Source organism: Microcebus murinus, chromosome 4 (genome assembly GCF_040939455.1).
Source record: "Microcebus murinus isolate Inina chromosome 4, M.murinus_Inina_mat1.0, whole genome shotgun sequence".
Taxonomy (NCBI): Eukaryota; Metazoa; Chordata; class Mammalia; order Primates; family Cheirogaleidae; genus Microcebus; species Microcebus murinus.
In genome coordinates, this window is record NC_134107.1 from 77,384,259 (window position 1) to 77,407,966 (window position 23,708).

Below are 23,708 nucleotides of genomic sequence, written 5' to 3' on the forward strand. Positions count from 1 at the left end.
AATTTCAATTAAATTAATAAAATTAATTAATTTCGATAAAATCAATTAATTTCAATAAAATCAACATTAAGTATTGAATCCTATTCTTGGGTCTAATATTTTGGTTCATTCACTAGCTCATCTGTGGTCTGTGGCCAGTGTCTACATCATATCACATCCCCTGTGTCTAGCACAGCACCTGGCACATGGTAGACACTCGCTGCTTGCTGAATGGGCGAAGTGACAAATGCATAAATTGTTTCCGGATCACTTTTCAGGCTGGGAGAAAACCTAAGAAGGGAAGAAGTGCCATGGAGAGGCTGCTCTCTGTTCCATCTTCCCACGTTGACTTTGGGGAATTGAGGGGAGCCGCTGCTATATGCAGGCATGTGCCTGTGTAGAGCTGTGTCCTTCCTGTCATTTAGGTTTCAATTTAACTATCACCTTCTGAGATGACCTTTACTGGCTACCTCCTCTCAGGAAGCCTTGCCATCACTCATTCCCATCCCTTTCTCCCACATCACCCTTCTTAATTGTCTTGATAGCGAGTTGGAAATGATTTTATCTGCTTGCTTATTTATTGTCTATACTCCTCCCACCCCACCCCACCCCACCCCACCCCAAAGGACCACGTCTGTCTTTTTATTGTGGTATTCCCAGTGCTCAGAACAGTTCCAGCACAGAGTCATTATTCAGCAAAGATTTATTAAATGGCTAAGTAAATGAATCTTCCTTTGCCTCGGCACAGAAGCCTGGAGGGACGGATCAATAGGAAATAGGTCAAAAACGAATAGCACGGCGTCTCCCGAATCCCTTCTTTCTCTCCACCTGTCTCCCCGGCTGGACCCTGGAGAGCCTCACGCCACCTGCCCTTGGATGCCTGGCTTTCCTGTCTAATTAAGCACTGGATGCCGAGCTCCAGGCCCGGACTTTCTGGCTTCCAGAGCTCATTCCTGACGACGACGTGGGCTGGGCATTGTTGCCTTGCCATGCTGACCCCGCAGCTCCTGTTGGCACAGCTGTGGAGTGGACGGTTCCCCGTCCTGCCCTGCTCACTGCCTTCACGCTGTCAGCCCTTTCCCACTCGGCAGGGCTGGCACACCCGGAAACAGAGCCCCGACACGCCCGCATGGGTCGCAGCCTCTGGGCCCAATACTTTGCCTCAGATGCTGCTCCCTGGCTCACTCCTCATCCTCCTACCATCTGTCACCTTGTCCTGTTTCCCCACTTAGGCTCCTACAAAGGCCTCCAGCTTTGATTTTTGGTGTCTTTCCTGGACCACTATTGGTCCCCTCCCTCTAGCCACAATAAGTCAACTGGCCTACATTAAATTGTTGGGCCTTCCAGCCCAGACAGTTAACTTACCCCTCTAGTGGTCTTCAACTGTGTTGAAGTGTTGCCCTAACCAGTGTTGGGGCAGTGTTGCCCCAACCTCTCCTCCCCCCCTGCTTCTTCCAGGCTGTCTTCAGTCCCTTGGTCACTACAGTGCTTGTCCCTCCCTTACCTCCACATTGGCTCTGTTGTGCCCAATGGTACCATCACATTTTGGGGCATAAGATTGCATGCTTTACTCTATTTCTTATGAAGTGATAATATATATAATAAGTGATACTATATATGATAATATACATAATTCACTGTGTATTTTCTATGTGTCCAACATGGTGAAAAACACTTTGTGTGATCTTGTTCAATTATCTTAAAAGCTCTTGGAGTTATGTGTCAGTAAACTGATCTTAGGGATGAGGAAACTAAAGCTCAGTGACATTGAACAGTTTTCCCCAAGGTTCTACAACTAGAAATTGGCAGAGTTAGGATTTGAACGCAGGCCTTTCTGATCCCAGAGGTAGTGTAATCACTATTCCATACCGTCTTTTCTACACTATGCCTTTATCCCTACACCTTCCTGGCAGCCCCTCTTCTTGCTCTGTAATCAGAAAGCTCTGAATGCAAATGTCTACTCTGCAACTCTGGCTACATAATCTTGGGTGAATCATTTCCTTCCTAGTCCAAGATGTGGCATGGGAAATTTAAGAATGAGCTTGGCCTTTCTTCCCATCTGAATCTTAGCTCCACCTAGACATTGTCTTTCATGATAACTACCACTACTATTATAAACTACTACTGTTGATTATTACTGCAACTCCTACCCTTTCTCCTCTAACTACTATAATATACTGAGCCTTTGCTGAGTGTCAGTCACTGTGCTTGGCAACTTTACATGCATTCTTCCATTTAGCTTCTATAACCTTGTAAGGTAGATTTTGATAACAGAGTCATGGAGAAGCTAAACCAATTGTTGAAGATCATGAGGGAAAGAGTGGCCTAGTTAGGATTTGAATGCACATCTGCCTAACTCCAAAGCCTGCTCTTCTCCCCCTGACGTGTTTTAATTTTTTGAGTGGGCTGATAGAATTGCTTCCACCCCACTCTTCTCTGTAATTGACTTCCCACGAGCACACTATCAGTACAGTAGCGAAGGCAACCTGCAATGTATTTAAGGCAAATTTAAATGATAATGTTTCTAAAAAACTTAAAGACCTATACTGGTCTAGCTTTGAGTGGTAAGGTTCCTGCATAGGCAAGACTTGCTTTATGATGTCACAATGTACAAGGGCAGACACTCTAAGGGGTCAGAGAAGGAGATTGTGTTTCCCCATTTCCATGGCATAGTTTTCTGTGTAATCACTCACCCTGAGCCCCTTATTCAATTGATAAAGGTGATGCAGCCATCCTCACTTCTGATTACTGTACAAGAGCTTTATACCGTGGGATGAGGATGTGAAATGCTTGCTATTCCAGGTGAACCACACCAGCTGCTGAAAATCTCTGTTGGGCTATCCAGTGTACAGGGAAATAATGACCACAGCATCTCTGAAATGTTGAGAACCACCTAAAATTATATTGCTGTGGGCAAGAGAGGTATCTGTGGCATTATGTGTGTGCCACTTTTGATTTTTTCACCATACCTTTCAGAAAGGACTAGAAGGTGCTGCTGTGCAGGGCAGAGGGTAAGCTTAGGTGCTCATATATCCTTCTGGAATCCTCTGCCTCCCCTGAAAGGGGATGAGTTTTCTTTAATGTTTTCCATGAAGAAAACAATAACAAGGAGGAGTATTGTTTGTTTGTTTGTTTTGCTCATGGCCCAATTCTCATTGGTTTTGCATTATTTTCCATTTATGAATAAAGAGCTTAATGCCTCTCGTTGAAAATGAGATTTGGGGAAATGTTGTGATTCTTTTTTTTTTTTTTTCAACTATTTGCTATCTCAGCTTGGCAATGCAATTCTTAATATTATAAGGAGGCTGTCTGGCTGACGAAGGGCATTCTTGTTCATTAGAATTGCCTAGGAGGCATCTTCCACTTACAATGCACCTTGCCCTTTCTTTTTTGGGGGCCATTTGTTCAGCAGAAAAAAGACATGTATGAATATTTGGGGATAGCCATTATATGTGTTCAGATGGAGAAAAAAAAATTGCAATATATTGTTCTAACTTTTGCATTCCTATGGGTAACACTGGCTAAGGGCTGAAAGACAGTTGTTATTAAATAAATATTTATTAAGTAACAGATATCTAACATGGAGCTCAAGAAATGTCCTTTTAGAAAGTCTATAGCATCTCATTGCATTCTTCAGTAAGTTCCAATGGACTGGGTCTTGGTACTGTGGTTTGCAGGTGGACATAAAAGCCAGCAGATGCTACTCAAAACAGACCTGATGAGCTTCTGAGCCAAGCAGACCTTCTATGGGGCTTGGGTGGCAAGTACAATCTAATGTTGGCGAGGAAGCTCAGTCTGGTGTCTGAAAGTCTCCCAACACAGTGCGTTGTCATGGCCTTTGATATTCTCAAGATGGATAGGGGTAGGGGTAAGCTTATTTGGGGAACTTTTGGATAGTAGCATGAACAAGAGGAAGCATAAGCAAGAGAGGAAGAGCACTTTGGACATTGAGACTGACAGGCTGGTTTGTAGATACAAAAAATCCTATTTGAGATTCTTGGAAATAAGGTGGGTAAATGGAGTGGAATGCTACTGTCATACAGGTGGAAGTGATCAAAGCAGAAGATACTCTGGTTACATAAACATATGTCATGCCAAGTGACACTCAGTGGCTAGTGGAGGGTGTTTCAATCACTACATGTTTGAGATATGCAGTGATGAGGGTTGGGATGTCTCAAACCATCCCACCCCTTACACCGTTAGGATCCAGGATTGCTGCTGACCTTACACCACACTCTGAAGTCTGAGAAATTGATCGTAGCACCCAAGCTTCTCCTGCCATGTTGCTGCTAGATGATTTCTTTTAGCAACTTTTATTGAAAGGCTCTCCTTGATCTCTGCTCTTAGATATTTTCAAGAATCATCCAACCTTCTCTAGCAATATCTTCTATGCTTGGATACTCCGCTCTTCCTTCCCTTTTCCATAGATTAGCCTTCCCAGCCTAGCCAGAATTTCACCCTAGTGTTAGGCCTATTTCAACCTGTTGAGACAAGGAAGGAGGGGAGGGAGAAACAGCTGACAGGAGGCTTTGTCACCAGCTCACATTCTGACAGAAGGGCAAGTTACAACGCTTCCAGGCTTTCTTCTGTTTTCTAACCTGTATCCTGAGGATCAGAATGCTGAGTTACTGCCCAGAGGAAGTGCCATTAAAAAGCCAGTAAAACCACTGTGGAGGGCTGTGCCCAGCCCTAGCAATCCTCGGAGTATTTCCGTCATGCAGATCATGAACATCTGTGGGCAGGGCTGAAGAGCCAGTGGGAAACAGGAGAGGGACTCCCCTGGGGACAGGAGCAGGCAGCAGCTTTGGAACTAAGGCAGCTCTGGGAAGGTTACTGGGATGTCGTGATAGGCAAGACAAAGGTTGAAAATCAAGCATTCATTCCAAAACATCTGCATCATGCACCAGGAGCAGGCTAGTGAAAGAAGAAGAGTATGGGCTTCAGATTCAGCAACAGCAGGATTTTAGTCATGGTTCCAACACTAGCGCGTGGCAAGTAACCCTCTCTGAGCTTCGGTTTCCTTGTTGGTAAAATGAGGCTACACCAAAATTCATCTCAAAAGGTTGCTGTGAGGATCAACAGTGATAAGTGACCGAGAAAAATTGACACATAGTTGTGAATCAATTACTTTTTTCTCTTTGCCTTGTTTGTTTTCCCCTTTGGGGTTTATTCTGAAATTCTTAAAAAAAATCAAAATAAAAAAATAAAATAAGGAAATCAAATCTTGGCAATATGCAAAACACTGCATTTGAGTGAGTGGAGAAGTGAGGAGAATAAACAGTTTCTGACCTTAAAAAATTTATATTCTTTTGCTCAGCGATATCAATAAAGAACCCAGGAGGATGCTGTGGTGCTCGAAACATCACCACCCACACAGTGAAGTCTGGTCTTCCTTTGAAGCAAAGGAAATTAGAGATTAGAAACATAGGATGATGAGTTGGAAGAGACCAGGTAGTTTTACAGATGGAAGAAAATTGAGCCCTAGGCAGCCGGAGAAACCTATGCAGAGTCCCCTAGATGGAAGTGTTTTGTTTCAGAGCCAGGACTTGAACCCAGGTAGCCTGACCCTCAATTTGCCCCAAGACTTATATTTGGCATGAAGGCTGCATGTCTTACTGCATGGGTACAGTAACAGGCATTTATTTGGCTCTTGATCTCTTGTAGTTTTAACACAAAATTTCAATTTGGAAAAGTAATAGCCAGGTTGGAGAATAAGGACATTTAAATTCCTAGAAGTTTCTATGAGTCCAATCCCGAAATGAAATGCGTCAATCTTTCCTCTGTGGTCTAGGTTAGTGGGGCTCGATCAGCTACCTGACCATGCCCAGTTTGAGGGTCTATACATGGAGGAAGGAGAAGGCCTGTGTGCCCTTCCAGACCCCATCTCCACCCTGCTCTGTTCTGCCTTGGGAGGCTGACCCGTGTAGACTTCATCACTGTGCTCTCTTTGTCCTCTGTTTTCCTGTTTGGTTTGGTCACTTGTATGTTTTGGCAAGTGATCAGAGTGGGGGAGAAAAGTAAGGATGGGGTATTATTCTTCTGGCTTCCTCCCCGTCGGGTCACTGAAGACTGGTCTCACCTTCTGAGGGCTCCTGTTGGGGGACTCTCACTGTCTAGCTTCTTTGGTTCTGGTAACAGCTCCCTCCCCTGGTGCCTTCTGGGTGTGGGGTAGTAAAGGTTCTCTACCAAGGCAAGCCCAGGGATGCTACACCATCCCTTGTTTCCTTACACTCTATTCACAGTTTTATGAGTAGTTTCTTTATTCAAGTATCCTCCCAATTTGAGTGTGTCAATTTTTTCCTCCCAGTCACCACTCTGACTGATATAGATAGAGCTTCTTCAATTTCATGGAAAAGAGCCACATTATTTTAAAATTGAGCTCAAGAGGGATAGTTAAAGGGATTGAAGAGTTTATCTTTGAAAAGAGAAAGCAAATACACTGAAAGGTAAATTTAAGAACTATCTTTAAGTTTTTAACAGAGGAAAAAAACATCTCCCCCGAGAGATTATTTCCCGATCAGTCCTTAAATATTTTTCTGAATTTCGTGGGCATTCAAAGGTCATGACATGAATTAATTTCTAAAGGAACCTCCAGATTGAGAGGGAAGAGGAAACAGGCACAGGAACAACGATGAAGTTGTAAGGACTGCAGTTCTTAGAGCTGGCCTTTAAGCATTGGTAAGATTCATTTTTTAAAACTCAATTTATTTAATTGACATATAATTATTGTATGTATTTATGAGGTACATGGTGATGTTTCTGTACATATAATGTATGATGATCAGATCACCATAATTAGCCTATCCATTATCTCAAACATTTTTCATTTATTTGTGTTAGAAACATTTAATATCCTCCTTCTAGCTATTTGAAACTATTAATATGTATTATTGTTAACTATGGTTATCCTATAGTTCTACAGAATGCTAGAACTTATTCCTTCTATCTAGTGTAATTTTCTACCCTTTAACAAATCTCTCCCTCTCCCTCACTTCCCCCTACTCTTCCTAGTCTCTACTATCTGTTCTACCTTTTATTTCTATGAGATCAAGGGTTTTTTTTTTTTTTAATTTAGCTTCCATAAATGATTGAGCACATGTGGTGTTTAACTTTTGGTGCCTGGCTTATTTCACTTAACAGTGTCCTCTCGTTCCATCTATGTTTCTGCAAATGACAGAATTTCATTCATTTCTATTGCTGAATAGTATTCCGCTATACGTATGTACCACATTTTCTTTATCCATTCATGTGTTGTTGGACACTTAAGCTGACTCCATATCTTGGCTATTGTGAATAGTGCTGCAATAATCACAGGGGTACAGATGTCTCTTTGGTATAATGGTTTCCTTTCCTTTGGATAAATGCCCAATGGTGAGATTGCAGGATCATATGGTAGTTCTATTTGTGGTTTTTTGAGGAACCTCTATATTGTTATCTATAGTGTCTGTACTAGTTTACATTCCCACCAACAGTGTATAAGAGTTCTTGAGGATTTGCAGGATTCTGATGAAAGTGACAGGGCAAGGGTGGGGCAAAGAATTGAGAAGATAAGGGGAGGAGCTTTTCAGGCAAAGGGGATTGCAGGTCATGTGAGTAATTTACCTTGTCCACAGCACAGACCACACTATGAAGAACACTTGTTAGGAAGTCAGTTCAGCTCACAATGACTCTTAACTGTGTCTGCTCTATAGCTCAGCAGAGTGGCTCACAGCAGAGTGACTCCTGGTAGCTCCTTGTAGGGCCAAGATAGGCCCCTCTATCTGGACACAGATGATTGAAGCCATGCTGGGCCATTCAGAGCTCCTTCTTTGGGAAGATGAAACTTGGTCTAAGAGGTATTTAGACTTGTAGGGTGATTAATCCTTGAAGGTATGAACCTAAAAGCTGTGGGAATTTCTGTTTTTTACCATGAAGACTGGAGGTTTGCAAAAATATAGAAGAATGAAGCATATGCACAGAAAAAAGAAGAGATGAGGAATGGATAGAGTCTAGTAAGTTCTCAGTCCTGGATCTAGAATCTTCCATAAGCTCAACTGATTCCTGTCCTTGGGTCCAAGGACACTTTCTGTGTGCTTAGAATAATGTCCCTTTCTCATTTAAATTAATTTGTGTTTCTTGTGTTACTTTTAAACAAAAAAAATGTTAATTAAAACATTGTGAAAGGGAGCAGTAAGACAAGTTTGGAAAGTATGTTTGGGTCAGATATGAAAAATGAATAAATGAATCACACCTGGAAATAAAAATACTGAGTTGAAATAGCACCGATTTATTTTTGGAAATGCCTGTTTATCACAAAGGCTTTTAGCCCTTGAACTGGGTCATTAACAAATGTCTGGAAAGTCTTTAACGTTGGATTCTAAGAACAGGACAGGCCTAACTCAGTGATGATATAAAAACAGTCAGGACTGGAGCAGAGTTGCAGGAGGGAAGAAGGAGAGGGGGTTGAAATCTAAGACTTCTTGAGGACACATTCTGGATTTATAATATGATGTTGGAAAAACAACAGAGATTCTGAAGTCAGACGGCATGGGTTTGGTTGTTTGTTTTAGTTTCCCCAAATTTAAAATGGGATCTAAATACAGTTCTTGTGTCTATTCAATAGCATAACACATCGAAAGCAATTATCACAAGATTGAACATGTTACTAGACATTCAAAAAATATTAGCACTTGTCCTTGTTTTTGTTTTATAATGTTTGAAAGTCACAATAAAGCAATTGATTCTTTAAAAATCTCACTCTTGTGAACCCCAAGTCCATGTGCTTCTCTTTTCTTCCTTCTTTTGGTTATTCGTTGACACCTAATGAGTATTTGTTTCCTTTAAAAGTTAAATGCATCACAGTCATGCAATATACAAAAGTAAACCTTTGGAAAATACAGTACCATCCTGTCCTTAGATTGTGAAACCCTATTTCACTTCATAATAACATTTTAGGTATAAATGAGACCTATCATTTGATCATGTGGCTTTTTACTGTCATGTCAAATGCTCTTAATGATTCAGCATTCTCCCAGGACTGGGCTTCCCTGTGTTTTGATACTTAGAGGAAAAGGTGGTTTCCCACATATATGAGATTCCTCAACATAAGGAATCTCTTCCTTTCTTCTTGTTCTTTTGAAACACAAGAAACAATTTCATCATACTGAACTTTAATCTGAAGAGTCCTAGAATGGGTGAGAATTCGCAGTGGAATTGTAACTGGAAACAGAATCTAGTGGTGTGGATGGTCATAGTCCCAGAAGGTTACAGAATGCTAAAAAAAAAAAAAAAAAAATAGGGGGAGCAATTCTGGCCAAAGGAGGAAAACACTTTAGAAATGAGTGACCAAGAAGAGTTTACAACAAGCCCTGTGTGAATTAGTAGTAGAACTGAGATGAATTGTAGCATTTCTAAATTTTATCTCAGGCTATTAGAATTTAGAGCTGAGAAAATGGGACACAGACAGGTAAAGTCATTTGCCCAAGGTTACCTAGCTATTTAATGTTGAACCCCATGCTGGAACCCCAGTCTTCTCTAGCCAAGGTCAGATAACCGTCTTCTCTACCTAAGTATGTTTGGAAGTTTGGAGATACTGTAAAGAAAAAGGCTGAGTCTAGGCAGAATGAGGCAGAGCCATCTTTCCTCCTCTTCCGATCAGTCTAGGCAGTTTTCCTGGCGTGAGTTTTAAGATTACAACTGTTTCAGTGTCTTATCTTGTGGCTATTCCTGGGCAATACTTTTGGTAGCATTTTTCAGGAAAGTCACTTCCGACAGTTCTGTTCCTGGTCAGGATGCCTGGAAACTATACTCCAAATTCCCAACGCAGCCAAGAAACCTGCATGTGGCCATCTTTAAAGAGTTTTATCCACTGAGCACAAACAGAGCCATATGCCTCAGCAACTCCTGCCTGTAAACATATGGGCACATCTGCAGGGCCAACGGTTTACCCTGAGGCTGTAACAAGTTCCCTACACCCTCACTTCCCCACTCTGACTTATCCAAGGCTATCTAATTAGCTCCTCTCTGTCCTACCCAAGTCTTTATTCTCCCCACAGTACCAGAGAGCAGAGAAAAAAGTGTTTGCATATGTTCTAGTAGGAAAGATATGCTGTGGTATGATATCTAATTTCACAGCACTGAGACTCCATCCTGGGCCAGCACATCACAGGCTATATATTAGAAGGTTAAAAATTTGGATAAGATATGACTTCTTCTCTCAAGAGCATTACAATAGCATAGGCAGAAGGAGAAATGACACATGAGAAGGTAAAATGCTATGGGGGTGGAGTGGGGTGACAAAGATGTAGAAATCACATCAGGTTGGGAGGACTTCGAATGACTGTATAGAATGTAGCACTGAGATGGCCTTTGAAAAATGGATAGGATTTTGTAGTCTCAATGGCCAGAGCAGTGGAGAAAGGGTGTTCCAGACAGGAGAAGAAAGAACAGGGATCAGCAGCAGTGAGCTTTGGGCCATGGTCAAGAACCACTGAATAGTTTAGCTGGATCAAAATATTTGGTAACCATGAGAATAGAATGGGAGATAAGAAAAGCTGCTTAGAATCATATTGAAGGAGTTGGTCCTTGAAGATTTTTTTTTTAAATGAAAAATAAGAAAATTTCAAAGTATTATGGAGTACAAATGTTTCTGGTTACATGGATTGTTTTTGTAATGCTTGAGTCAGAGTTAAAATTATGCCTGTCACACAGTGTTCATTGTGCCCCTTACATAGGTTTTTGCCCATCCCCTCCCCACTGCTGCTTTATTTCCATTGAATTTTATTTCACTCAGTACACATGGGTGCTCACCAGTTAGTTCCAATTTAATAGTGAATTCATGTGGTATTTGTTTTTCCATTCTTTAGATACTTCACTTAAGATAATGGTCTCCAGTTCCATCCAAATTGTTGCAAAATTACTTAATTCATCCTTCTTTGTGGCTGAGTAGTAGCCCCTAGTATACATATTCCACATTTTGTTCATCCACTGATGAATTGATGGGCATTTGGGTTGATCCCATATCTTTGCTGCCATCAACATTCGAGTACAGGTGTCTTTTTGATAAAATGACTTCTTTTTCTTTGGGTACATACCCAGTAGTGGGATTGCTGGATCAAATGGTAGGTCCACTTTTAGTTCTTTGAGGAATCTCTATACTGTTTTCCATAGAGATTATACTAATTGTAAGTCCCACCAACAGTGTATAAGCATCCCTTTCTCTCTGCATTGACACTAGAATATATTGTTTTTGGACTTTTTAATAAAAGCCATTCTGACTGGGGTAAGGTAATGTCTCATTGTGGTTTTAATTTGGATTTCCCTGATGATTAGTGACATTGCACATTTTTTCATAAGTTTATTGGTCATTTGTCTATCTTCCTTTGAGAAGCTCCTCTTCATGTCTTTTGTCCACTTTTTAATGGAGTTGTTTGATTTTTTTTCTTACTGATTTGCTTGAGTTCTTTGTAGAGTCTGGTTATGAGTACTTTATCAGATATATAGATTGTGAATATTTTCTCCCATTCTGTAGGTTGTCTATTTGCTGTTGATTATTTCCTTGGCTATACAGAGCTTTTTAATTCAATCAAGTCCCATTTATTAATATGTATATATATATATATATATATATATATATATATAATTTTTTTTTTTTGAGACAGGGTCTCACTTTGTTGCCCAGCCTAGAGTGAGTGCTGTAGCATCAACCTAGCTCACAGCAACCTCAAACTCCTGGGCTCAAGAGATGCTACTGCCTCAGCCTCCCGAGTAGCTGGGACTATAGGCATGTGCCATCATGTTTGGCTAATTTTTTCTATATATATTAGTTGGGCAATTAATTTCTTTCTATTTAGAGTAGAGACGGGGTCTTGCCCTTGTTCAGGCTGGTTTCGAACTCCTGACCTTGAGCAATCTGCCTGCCTTGGCCTCCCAGAGTGCTAGAATTACAGGCATGAGCCACCACACCCAGCCTATTAATATGTATTTTTGTTGTTGCTGTGATTGCCATTGGTGTCTCCTGTATAAATTCTTTTCCTAGGCCAATATCTAGAAGAGTTTTTCCAACATTTTCTTCTAGCATTCTTATGGTTTGATGCCTTACATTTAAGTCTTTTATCCATCTTGAATTAATTTTTGTGAGTGATGAGAGATATGCATCCTGTTTCAATCTTCTGCATGTGGCTGTCCAACTTTCCCAGCACCATTTATTAAATAGAGATTCTTTTCCCCAGTTTATATTGTTGTCAGCTTTATCAAAGATCAGCTGGCTGTATGTGGATGGTTTTGTATCTGGGTTCTGTGTTCTGTTCCATTGGTCTCTGCCTCTATTTTTGTGCCAATAACATGCTACTTTGGTTATTATAGCCTTGTAATACAGTTTGAAGTCTGGTAATGTGATGTCTCCTGATTTGTTTGTTTTGCTTAAGGTTGGATTCGCTATTCAGGCTCATTTTTGATTCCAAATGAAGTGTAGAATTACTTTTTCTATATCTGTGATATATGCCATTGGTATTTTGATGGATATTGCATTGACTCTGCAAATCACTTTGGGTAGTATGGACATCTTAACAATGTTGATTCTACCAATCCATGAATATGATATGTTTTTCCATTTGTTTGTATCATCTGCAGTTTCTTTCCTTGGTGTTTTGTAGTTCTCTTTGTAGAGATCTTCCTCTCCTTGGTTAAGTATATTGCTAGGTATTTTATTATTTTCTTTGTAGCAATTGCAAATAAATTGAGTGTTTGGTCTGATCCTCAGCTTGACTGTCATTGTTGTACAAGAAAGCTACTGATCTGTGCACATGGATTTTGTACTCTGAGACTTTCCTTAATTTGTTTATCAATTCTAGAAGTCTCTTGGTGGAATCTTTGGGGTTTTCTAGATATAAGATCATATCATCTACAAAAAGTGATAGTTTGACCTCCTCTTTCCTGATTTGGATACCCTGAATTGTTTCTCCTTCCTCATTTCTCTGGCTAGGACTTCTAGCACTATTGAACAGAAGTGGTGACAGGGACATCTTTGTCTTGTTCCAGTACTTAGAGGTAATGCTTTCAACTTTCCCCCATTCATTATGATGCTCGCTGTGAGTTTGTCATATATGGATTTTATAATTTTTTGAGACACAGTTTTACTCTGTTGCCTGGGCTAGAGTGCTGTGGCATCAGCCTATCTCATAGCAACTTCAAACTTCAAACTGGGCTCAAGCCATCCTCTGCCTCAGCCTCCCGAGTAGCTGGGACTACAGGCATGTGCCCCCATGCCTGGATAATTTTTTCTCTATATATTTTTATTTGGCCAATTAATTTCTTTCTATTTATAGTAGAGACAGGGGTTTCGCTCTTGCTCAGGCTAGTTTTGAACTCCTGACCTCGAGTGATCCCCACTCCTCAGCCTCCCAGAGTGCTAGGTTTACAGGCATGAGCCACTGTGCCTGGCCTGGATTTTATAATTTTGAGTTATGTTCCTTCAATGCCTAGTTTTTTGAGGGCTTTTATCACAAAAGTGCTTAATTTGGTCAAATGCGTTTTCTGCATCTATTGAGATGATTGGATAGTCTTTGTTTTTGCTTCTGTTTAGGTGTCAAATAACATTTTTTGATTTACGTGTGTGGAACCATCTTTGCATCCCTGGGATGAAGCCCACTTTGTCATGGTGGATCATGTTTTTTGATGTTCTGTGAATTTGGTTTGCTAGTATTTTATTGAGGATTTTTGCATCTATATTTATAAGTGATATTGGTCTATAGTTTTCTTTCTTTATTATGTCTTTTTCCTAGCTCTGGTATCAATGTGATACTGGCTTCATCTAATGAATTGGGGAGGATTTCCTCCTTCTTAATGTGATGTAATAATTTCTGCAGTATGGGTACCATCTCTTCTCTGTAGGTCTGATAAAATTCAGCTGTGAATCCATCTGGTCCACGTTTTTTTTTGTCTTGGAAGTTTTTTTTTATTACTGCTTCAATCTAACCACTCATTATTGGTCTGTTCAGGAGTTCTGTTTCTTCCTGATTGAGTCTTGGAAGGTTGTGTGTTTCTAGGAATTTGTCCATTTCCTCTATGTTTTTGAGTTATGTACATAGAGATTTTATTTCTGTGGTATCAGTTGTAATATCTCCTTTTCACTTTTGATTGAGCTTACTTGGGTCCTTTCTTTTCTATTCCTGGTTAATTTAGCAAGAGATCTATCAATTTTGTTTATCTTTTCACCTTGAAGTTTTTTGATTAGAACAGCTCTTGAGAAACATGAGTCAAACATCTTAAATGGCTTTAAGGACAATAAGGATGAGACTTAGTGTGTTCACTCAAGTTCCTGAGAGGTTGGCCATAAAAAATTGTGGGGGTAAGGGGACACTTGCCCTTCCCCTCAAAAGTTCTCTGAGGGCCGGGCGCTGTGGCTCACGCCTGTAATCCTAGCTCTTGGGAGGCCGAGGCGGGCGGATTGCTCAAGGTCAGGAGTTCAAAACCAGCCTGAGCAAGAGCGAGACCCCGTCTCTACTATAAATAGAAAGAAATTAATTGGCCAACTGATATATATATATAAAAAAAATTAGCCGGGCATGGTGGCACATGCCTGTAGTCCCAGCTACTCGGGAGGCTGAGGCAGAAGGATCACTCAAGCCCAGGAGTTTGAGGTTGCTGTGAGCTAGGCTGACGCCACGGCACTCACTCTAGCCTGGACAACAAAGCGAGACTCTGTCTCAAAAAAAAAAAAAAAAAAAAGTTCTCTGAAAGATCAACTTACAATTAAGGCAGACGAATGGGAAAGAGAGGTTTATTTACCATGCACATGGGGAGAATCACAGGGTGATTACTCAATACCCCAGTGGGATTCAAACTTTTTTTACCTGTCTTTTAAAGGGGAGGGGGAGATGAGGAGTTTAGGTAATTCTGTTTAGTGACAATAAATGGTTGTTAGGGAGGATGCATAGATAGTTGAGAAAATGAGTGGAGAGGGGATACAGATTGACTTGTAAATTAACCTGAGAGACAGGTATATGTTTAGAATAATTTGGGCCAGGTCTGGTTGCATTATTGATTTTTTCCCCCTGCCATATAGTAAGATAACAAGGAAGGCATGGGAAGTCCATTGTTCTTTTTGATAGGTCAGTCTAGTTGTATGCAGATAGAGGGAAAGCCCCTTCTAAGGGCAGAGGCTTTAATTCAAAATTCCAAGTAGTCATATTTTGGGGTGAAATTTTCTGAGCTCCTTCAGAATTATCTGAGCTGGACCAGTGGGGGAGATCACTTATTAAGACTTAGGGTTGTGCTGTGGCTATAGTCTATGCATCCGCCCCTGGGGAAATGCTGAAGGATGCTTGGTTGTTTCAGAATGTTGGAGCTTACCTTGTTCTATAATGGATTATTTTGTTGATTCTTTTTTTTCCTCTCCTCCTTCTTGGTTCACTTAGATGGCTTAGTGAACATAGTACAAGATGTATTCTCAGCGAACACATCGTACTGTTGTCAAAAACACAGTTCACCACTCCCAAAAGTTGTTTCCTGTACTGTTAGAACTTTGTGAGTACTTAGAAGACCTCTTGTTCATGAATGACCTTAATTGAATTTTCAGTTTGCTCTTTTGAATTTACTCTAAGAAGTAGAAGAATGCAAGAACAAAGTTACCTGGACAACAGGATGCACTTTTTAGAACTATTTGGATCTATGTGATTTAATTGTGTGTATTTATATTGATACTAAGAAAGCCTGCTACCATATTTTGGAGGAAAAAACCCCAGGAATAATCTGAGAGCTTTCTAGTGTTTTCTTCCTTAAAATGAAATAGGACAACAAAACTGTCTTTTAAATTTTAACTTAAACTTTAGGAAAGTTGCGAATGTTGATGATCATAGAAAGACCAGGCAAAACAATCAAGCCCATCCCAGATGTAAAATATGCAAACACCAGGGAAGAATTGTTTATGCCTTTGCAAAGAAATACCCCAGAAGACCTTGGGTGGTGTTGCACTTTGTGTTCTGTGGTTTTAAAAGTTGGATCATGTGTCAGTTCTTCTTTTCTAAATTGCTCTGGCACATAGTAGGTGTTCAATAGATATTTTGTTGAGGGGATGAGTTGATTCCTCATGCATTAGGCAGTTTTAAAAAGCTCAGAATCTTTAGGGTGACTTGTAGGAAAAATAAGTGGATATGAGAATCACAGAAGTTATACAAGTGTGTTATAAGGGACTGGGTAAAATGTCAGCACTTGGGAAGTTGCAGCCGCTGCTGGGGAATGCAGCCAGGACAGCCATGTTCTGTCCCCAGGGGAAGAAGGAAGGCCACTCCCTTACTGCAGCACTAAGCACCTGTTTTAGTAATCACTGTCTGCCTGGGGCTTCACAGCTACTTTTTAGTCCCTGAAAGAACCTGTTGGCTCTTAAGGCCTGCAGTGCTTTGGGGAGACCCAGGATGGAAGCATCTGATTTATTTTAGTCAATATTTGCCTGTTCCAAAGGGCAGTTGCCTACAGGTCTTTGTACTTTTTGTTGTATTCTTTGTCTGTGGACAGCAGCCCACCGTCCTCTGGGAAACTCCATGCCCTGTGTAGAGTTTTAGAGTGTGTGTACTGTGTGTAGACACATTATTATATTTAATCCACATTACAACCCTATCGCCTTCATTTTATAGATAAAGAATCAGAGAGGTTACCTGGCTTGGCCAAGGTCACATAGCTAGGAGGTAGCATAGCTGAAATTCCAACCCTGAGTTCTTGGCTTAAGTGTGATGTTTTTTATTCCTTGCAGGGCCACAGACAGACGCAGGCTTCATCCTACCTTTCCTGCCAGGGCAGCAGGGCCAGTTCCGGCTTCTGCACTTTGGTGTCAGAGAGACTGACTGGGGATCAAATTCCAGCGCCACCACTACTAGCCATGTGGCTTGAGAAACTTGCTTTATTTTTGCCAGCCTCCATTTCCTCCTCTGTTGCAGAGGCTCAGGATTCCTCTTCACAGGGTTTTTTTCCTCCCTTAAATAAAGATGAAGCTTGCCTGCCTGGTGTGGAAAAAGGAGACTAAGACTGAGTTAAGATATTATTTGCATGTTTGCACGAGGCAGCCTCTCCTTGTGGCAGTGCTGTGCTTGCTCTCAGCCCTGGATTTGAGAGGAAGAGAAAAAAGATCTGGGTTAAAGCCCCAGTTGGTTAATTTCTAGAAGCAAGACCAAGTCTATCTGAGCCCCGTTTCTATCTAGGAAAAGGCCATCCTGACACTCCTCCTAGGGGTGCTTTGAGTATTCACTGAGATTATGCATATAAAAGCCCTCTGAGAATTTTAAATCACCATACAGATTATTATTATTAGAATCAATCTTAGTATTTCCAAATCTGGACTCTCGACTTAGACTTTCCAATTTCACACAGGGTCTCCATTTTCTCCTTTACTAGGAGCAGAAGATTGCCAAAGAAAGAGAAGTTAGAGACGTGCTCTTGCTCTCATTCACGCCTCCCTAACTCCTTCCTGCAGTGGTGTATTTTGGGCTTTTTTCATTGTGGGGCCTTTTGCACAATCCTCCTCTTCCAGCTGAGCAAGCTGCTATTGTCTCCCTTTTGCTTCAGAAGGAAATACAAGATGTGGAAGGAAGGCTGGGGAGAAAGGAACAGGGAGGAGGTTTGATTTCACCCTACCCTCAGCCCTCAGTGAAATACTTGGCATCATAAGAGATGCTTCGTAAACATTTGTTGAATAAATGATTGTGGGGAGTTGGTGGCAGAGAAAGGGCATCCGACGTGGAGAGCTGGTGGAAAAGCCTGAAGTGTGGCCAAAGAATTTTGCTGTTCCCCTATTGCTTTCAGACAGGTTAATGTTAGACTGCTCTGGAAGCTGCAACCACTCATGCTAGCCTCACAGGCCCCCAGACGAAACTCATTGGAGTTTTCATTTCTTTGTCTTGCAGACAAACACATCAGCTATTTGAAAAAGCAACCCCAGAACACAACAGCCAAACCAAACAGATCCAGGAGGCTCAGCATACCCATTCTTCTCTTCTAGAAGCTCCCAAGTGCTCATACACACCCATTTGCATTTAAATCTGGTGACATCCAAATGAAGAAAGCCCAGGTAAATGGGTTGTGTTGGACACCTCCTTCCCATAACTCCTTCCCCTGCAGCTGTGACATTGGCGGTTTCAATAGGGAAGCAATTCCAGTGAAAGCCTGTGACCAACCTCTTTCCAGGTCTTCCTCCTTGTGGGGGCCCAACACATCTGCAACCACATCGTTTCCCCTGACCCGGGCTCTCACAAATTAAGCTGCTCATAATCAATATATTTTATTTTACATATTTGGGGATTTATACCCTGCCAACTTCCAAAAGGATTTAAGGGCACTCTAACATTTCAAAATAAAGCAAGGAAATAAAGGATAAAAATAGGACCTTGTAAAAATGAGTAAGAGAGTAGACGTTACAAGGCACCTGAGATGACCTAATTCTTGCAGTTAGCCAGTAAACTAAATCCTGACTTTATGTGTGGTTAGACCAAAAGGGAGCACATGTGGCTCACATAGCTCTCCTTGCTGCTTCAAAGTGGAAAAAGAAAGTAACATATAAAATTATTTCTAGAGCTATAGCTTAAAAAGATGCGATTCAAATACAGTAATTCTGTTGACGACCTTAGAAGAAGGCTGTACGTGTAATGTTTACTGCCAGCAGCCTCTCGGGCCTGAGGCCACACTGGACTTTAAATGAGTCTGTGCTTTTGCACATGCTGTTCCCTCTGCCTGGAAGGGCCCTCCCTTTGCTCCCATGCACCTTCATCCAGTCAACACCACCCTCCCTTTCAGTTTCTGTTCCGCGGAGGAGGAAGACTTCATCTCCCAACCAGACAAGGACAGGCCCCCTCGTGATAGGGTTTCAGAGCACTGTGGACCTTCCCTTCAGGTCACCTGCTATAGTTTATATTTACTCACTCATTGGTGTCATCATTTGATGTCTCTCGTCCCCACTAAACATAAGCTCCTTGAAGCCAGGAACCGTCTGTGCTGTGCTCCCTTCCGCAGCTCTAGCACCTTGTGCCGAGTCTGCACCGTGCCTGGCTTATGGTAATAAGAAGATAACGATGACAGTGATAATAGTAAAATTTACTGAATGCCATGAACTCTTCTAAGTATTATATCTAATAGTTCATCTGAGGTTCAAAACGGCCCCTTTAGTCCTTGTCTTGCTTGGCCACCCCATGGTATTCAGTACGAGGCATTACTCCTTCCTCGGTAAATATTGAGTTAAGGACTGTGGTGTAAGTCCCTTATATGTGTTTATTTTCAAAATGTTCACATTTTGAAATCACAAATGTTGTGATTTTAAAAATGGGGAGCCTGAGGCACACAGATGTGAAATAACTTGCCCAAGGTCCCACAGCTAGTAAGTGGCAGAGTGGAGATTCTCTTCACTAGCAGCTCTCTGTCTTGCCTTGTTTGGTTTCCCTGTCACCACCCCATGTTTATTTCGCTGTTTCCCTGGTCATTCATTTTCTCATTGCTCGCGGGCTCCAGGCTCATCCTCCCTGATCATATCCTTACACGTGGGCGTCCATGCTCGCTCTCTCATTCTACACTCTCCCTGCACAATCTCTTCAATTCCCCTGTTTTTCTCTGTTGCCCATATCCCTAGTGACCCTCAAATTCACACCATGGTTCCAAACAGCTCTTCTGACTTTCCAATGACTTAATTGGTGCATGCACTTGGATTTCTGGTAGACACTTTTGTGCGTTGGACAGGTGAGTGCCATGTGCCAGGCACCACATGGTCATTGTAAATATTACGGTGAACAGGGCACATGGGAGTCTCTGTCTCACAGCCAAGTTATTTCACATCCATGTGCCTCAGTCTCCTCATTTTTAAAATCCCTATCTAGCAAGGAAGGCAGACCCAGCACAAACATGCCCCCAAACGAGCCTATGCACTGTTTTCCCTCTCCCCTGAAAGCTTGCTCAACTTCCTATTTTCTCAACTTCAGTTATACCACAACCTCAGAGTTGCTGTCAACTCCTTCTTCCTCCTCCAGCCCTATGCCCAAGGCTATCTCCTATATACCCCTTGCCCCCATCCCCTCTCACCCCCACCCAGCCTGGGGTTGATTTCTCAACTGGGAATCTCTCGTCCCCATCTCTAATCCTACCTGCCACACGTTCATTTCCAACACCCTTTTCTCTAAAGCGTAAGCTTGATCGTGCCCCTACCCTTTTTACATTCTCTGGTGATCTATCTGGCAACACCTCCTCTCCTGTGGTAACAAATTTTCTTTTCCTGGGAGCCCATTCTATGTGGCTGCCCTGGCCCAACCCCCTTCTTATGCACTTACACATTCCACACTCCTGGCCACGGTAATTAGTTCCAGAATGGGCAAGCCAGGGCCAGGAGGAAATTTCATGCACAAATGTTGGGAGGGAAATGGTCTCACTCTTGCTCTGGGACCTGAGTTGTCTTTTTCCTTTTGCATAGGAAGAATCTCTAACGGTGAAGGCAGTGCATGAAAGGAAGCAGAGCTGAGGATAAAGCCAAGACAGAACCTCAGGAAACTGAGCCCCTGGATTTAGTCACACATGAAGCTAGCCTTACGCTTGGACTTCACCAATCACAGGAGTCACTATGTTTCCTATGTTAGAATCTAGTGCTGCCATTTACTGGCTATGTGACCTTGGGCAAATTATTTAACCTTTCTGTATACCAAATTCCTCTTCTCTAAAGTGGACATAATAATAACACCTACCTCCTAGGGTTGTATCGAGTTTTAAATGAGCTAATGCATACATAGAACTTAGAACAAAAGCCCGGAACATAGTTAAGTCCTAAGTGTTCACTATTATTGGTGGTGTTATTATTACTATTACTTAGTTTAGTCGTGGGTTTCTTTAACTTGTAATTACAAGAGTCCTGAGGAATACCAGGCCCAAAGTCTGTAACCTGCTTACAGAGGCCGATTTCTATCCTGCTCCTCAATGGCTCCCTCACACTCCTGTGCCCTCTTATTGCTTGTTTTAAATTTCTTTTCTTTTTTTTTTTTTGAGACAGAATCTCACTCTGTTGCCTGGGCTTGAGTGCCATGGCATCAGCCTAGCTCACAGCAACCTCAAACTCCTGGGCTCAAGTGATCTTCCTGCCTCAGCCTCCCGAGTAGCTGAGACTACAGGCATGTGCCACCATGCCTGGCTAATTTTTTTCTACATATTTTTAGTTGGCCAATTAATTTCTTCCTATTTTTAGTAGAGACTGGTATAGCTCTTGCTCGGCTGGTTTCGAACTCCTGACCTTGAGTGATCCACCCGCCTCAGCCTCCCAGAATGCTAGGATTACAGAGGTGCCTGGCCAGCTTGTTGTAAATTTCTAAAGCTCTGCAAACATTCCTGCTGCTTCAGGCCTTGTTTCTGTTTGTACAGTGTGCTTTCTGGTCAGAGTGTCCTTCCTTATTGGCCTGGCAAAATCAGGTGAGAGGATCCTAAGCAGCAAGAAGAAGCAACTAATCAGAACTCTGGGGACCCTGGGTCTGCTTTTGCCATGGATCATCTGCTCTGTCTGGGCAAGTCTCAATGATTTGGGTACCTGCATTTTTAAAGCGATTCTCTCTTCCTAGGTTCTCAAATGTACTTCCCCTTGAAAAGAGTTCTACAGATTCATTGACAGTCAAGGATTCCTTACTCGGCTCAAGTTTGAGATGTGGCAAAAGTAAGAAGGCCACTTCGCTCTCCCCACCACCCGTTGCCAGAATAGAGGACGTGGACTTAAAGTGCAGGAAGAACAGCGGGCTCCCCAGAGAGTGCAAGAAACTGGGCACTGAGAAGGACGTGCTTCCTTTCTTAGGTCTGGAGAGGGAACAAGCACGTTTTCGTCTTGGTCATGCTCCCTGACCCCCACCCCTGCCTTTCTAAATACTCAAGAGTTCTACACCCCTGATGGCAGCCAAATTAACATCACTAGATCTTTAAAAGCAAGAATAGTCTTGCATTGTCTCTAAGGCCCTGCTGGGTTTCTAGAATATATGGGAGTAGTAATAAAATCAAGATGTTTCTTCTGTATTTCAACGGGAAGGTACTGTCTCTGGGCCTGCATCCTCTAGGCTTTGTTTTATTACTGGAGATGAACAAATGTAAGTAATTTAAAGCATCACCCCAGTAGTATTTTCCTCATTTAAACATTATTCTATGTAAATTTACCTCAGGCCTGGAAAGTTTTGTCTCTGGCCTAGGATAAATAGCTGTCTTATTGCCAGAGTCCGGTCTGGCCAATTTCCCCAGACACTGGCTAGCTCCTGGGTGGTAGAGTTTGGCTGAGAGACATCAATGCAAACACAGTCCCTTTTTCATTTTCTTGAACTACTATTCAAATGAAGACTCTTAAGGGATCTAAATGTGAAAATGTCACACACCAGCAACAGACACATCCCAAAGTGTGTGCACATGGCTGAAATTAGACCACCTAAGTAGGCAGTGCACAAAACCTAGAAATTATAAGAAAGGAATTGGATAATGAGAGGCAGCGGATGATGATGTGAGCCTGCCACAGAGAGAGCACAGCTTCCCTAGAAAGACTTCCTAGGGGGAGTAAAGGAAGTATGTCGCAGAGGAGTGGGAAGCAGCCACCTGTTTCTTTCTTTTCTGTCCCCTCTAAGCCATCCCTCCCACTCCTCTATGAGAACTGTAGTACCTGACTCATAAGCCCAGCTCTCATTGGCTTATGAGGTCACATTTTCTTTGAAAACATTATCTTCTTTGCTAATGCATTTACTAAAGAAGCAATTAGACAAACATTTTAGCCAATCAAATAATAAAAAATACATAATGGAAGTTAAGGATTTCTGCCCCTCCCCTCCCCTTCCTTTCCTGCCCTGTAAGGTTACACCTTCCGCATGTTTCTGTTTATGCAAACGTGCATACACATGCAGGGGGATGACTGGTATTTGTTTTTATAAAAATGGACCCACACTTACTACTCCGTGTCTTACTTTTTTTTAACAAGACATCGTGGACTTCTCCCTAGGTTAATAGATATTAATCATTTCATTTTTTAATAGCTGCATTATATTTCATATTAAGGCTATACCATAATTCAATGAACTATTTCTCTATTGCCATACATCCAATAATAAACCACAATAGCAATAAGCACCCTTAACATAAATATTTATGTGCTGGCAATTATTTTTTATAGGATGGATTTTCGGAAGTGGATTATTGGGCTTGTGTATTTTTTAATTTAGTAGGCAATTCTAGTTTATTTTCCCAAAAGGCTGTAGCAATTCAAGTCTTACCAGAATATAGGACAGTAAAAATTTTCCCCAATTTATGCCTATTCTGAATTTTCTTTCTTTTTTCATTTTTGCCAACCTGATAGGCAGAAAATGATATCTCATTTTAAAGTTTATTATATATCTTCTTGATTATAAGTGAGGTTGATTATTTTTTCATAGACTTTTTGATTTCTTCTGCTGTGAATTCTCTTATCCTTTGCCTACTTTTATACTTGATTTTGTCTTTTCTCATAAATTAAAAGAGCTCTTTGTACATTATGGAGATTAACATTATGTCTATCATATATGAGGTATAATTGTCCCCCAAGCCATCATTGGTATTTTGACTTTGTTTACTGAATCTCTTAACAATAAGAGAATGTAGTCAAATACTCTATGTTGGTTTTTCCTTTATGTTTCCAGATTTCCTATCTTATTTAGGAAAGTCTTTTCTACTTCAACATTATATAAGCATTCTCTTACATTTTCTTCTGATATATAGTTTTTCCACTAACTTTTAAACTCATTTGG

General features: G+C 41.5%; 1 long non-coding RNA gene across 1 annotated transcript; it reads left to right on the forward strand.

Moving 5' to 3' along the window:
- Positions 1-2,672: 2,672 nt before the first annotated feature.
- On the forward strand, positions 2,673-20,653 carry LOC105859772 (uncharacterized). Its single transcript, XR_001148678.2, has 4 exons — positions 2,673-2,781; positions 6,565-6,657; positions 17,853-18,016; positions 20,396-20,653. It is a non-coding gene; the product is annotated as an uncharacterized LOC105859772 (long non-coding RNA).
- Positions 20,654-23,708: the final 3,055 nt, after the last annotated feature.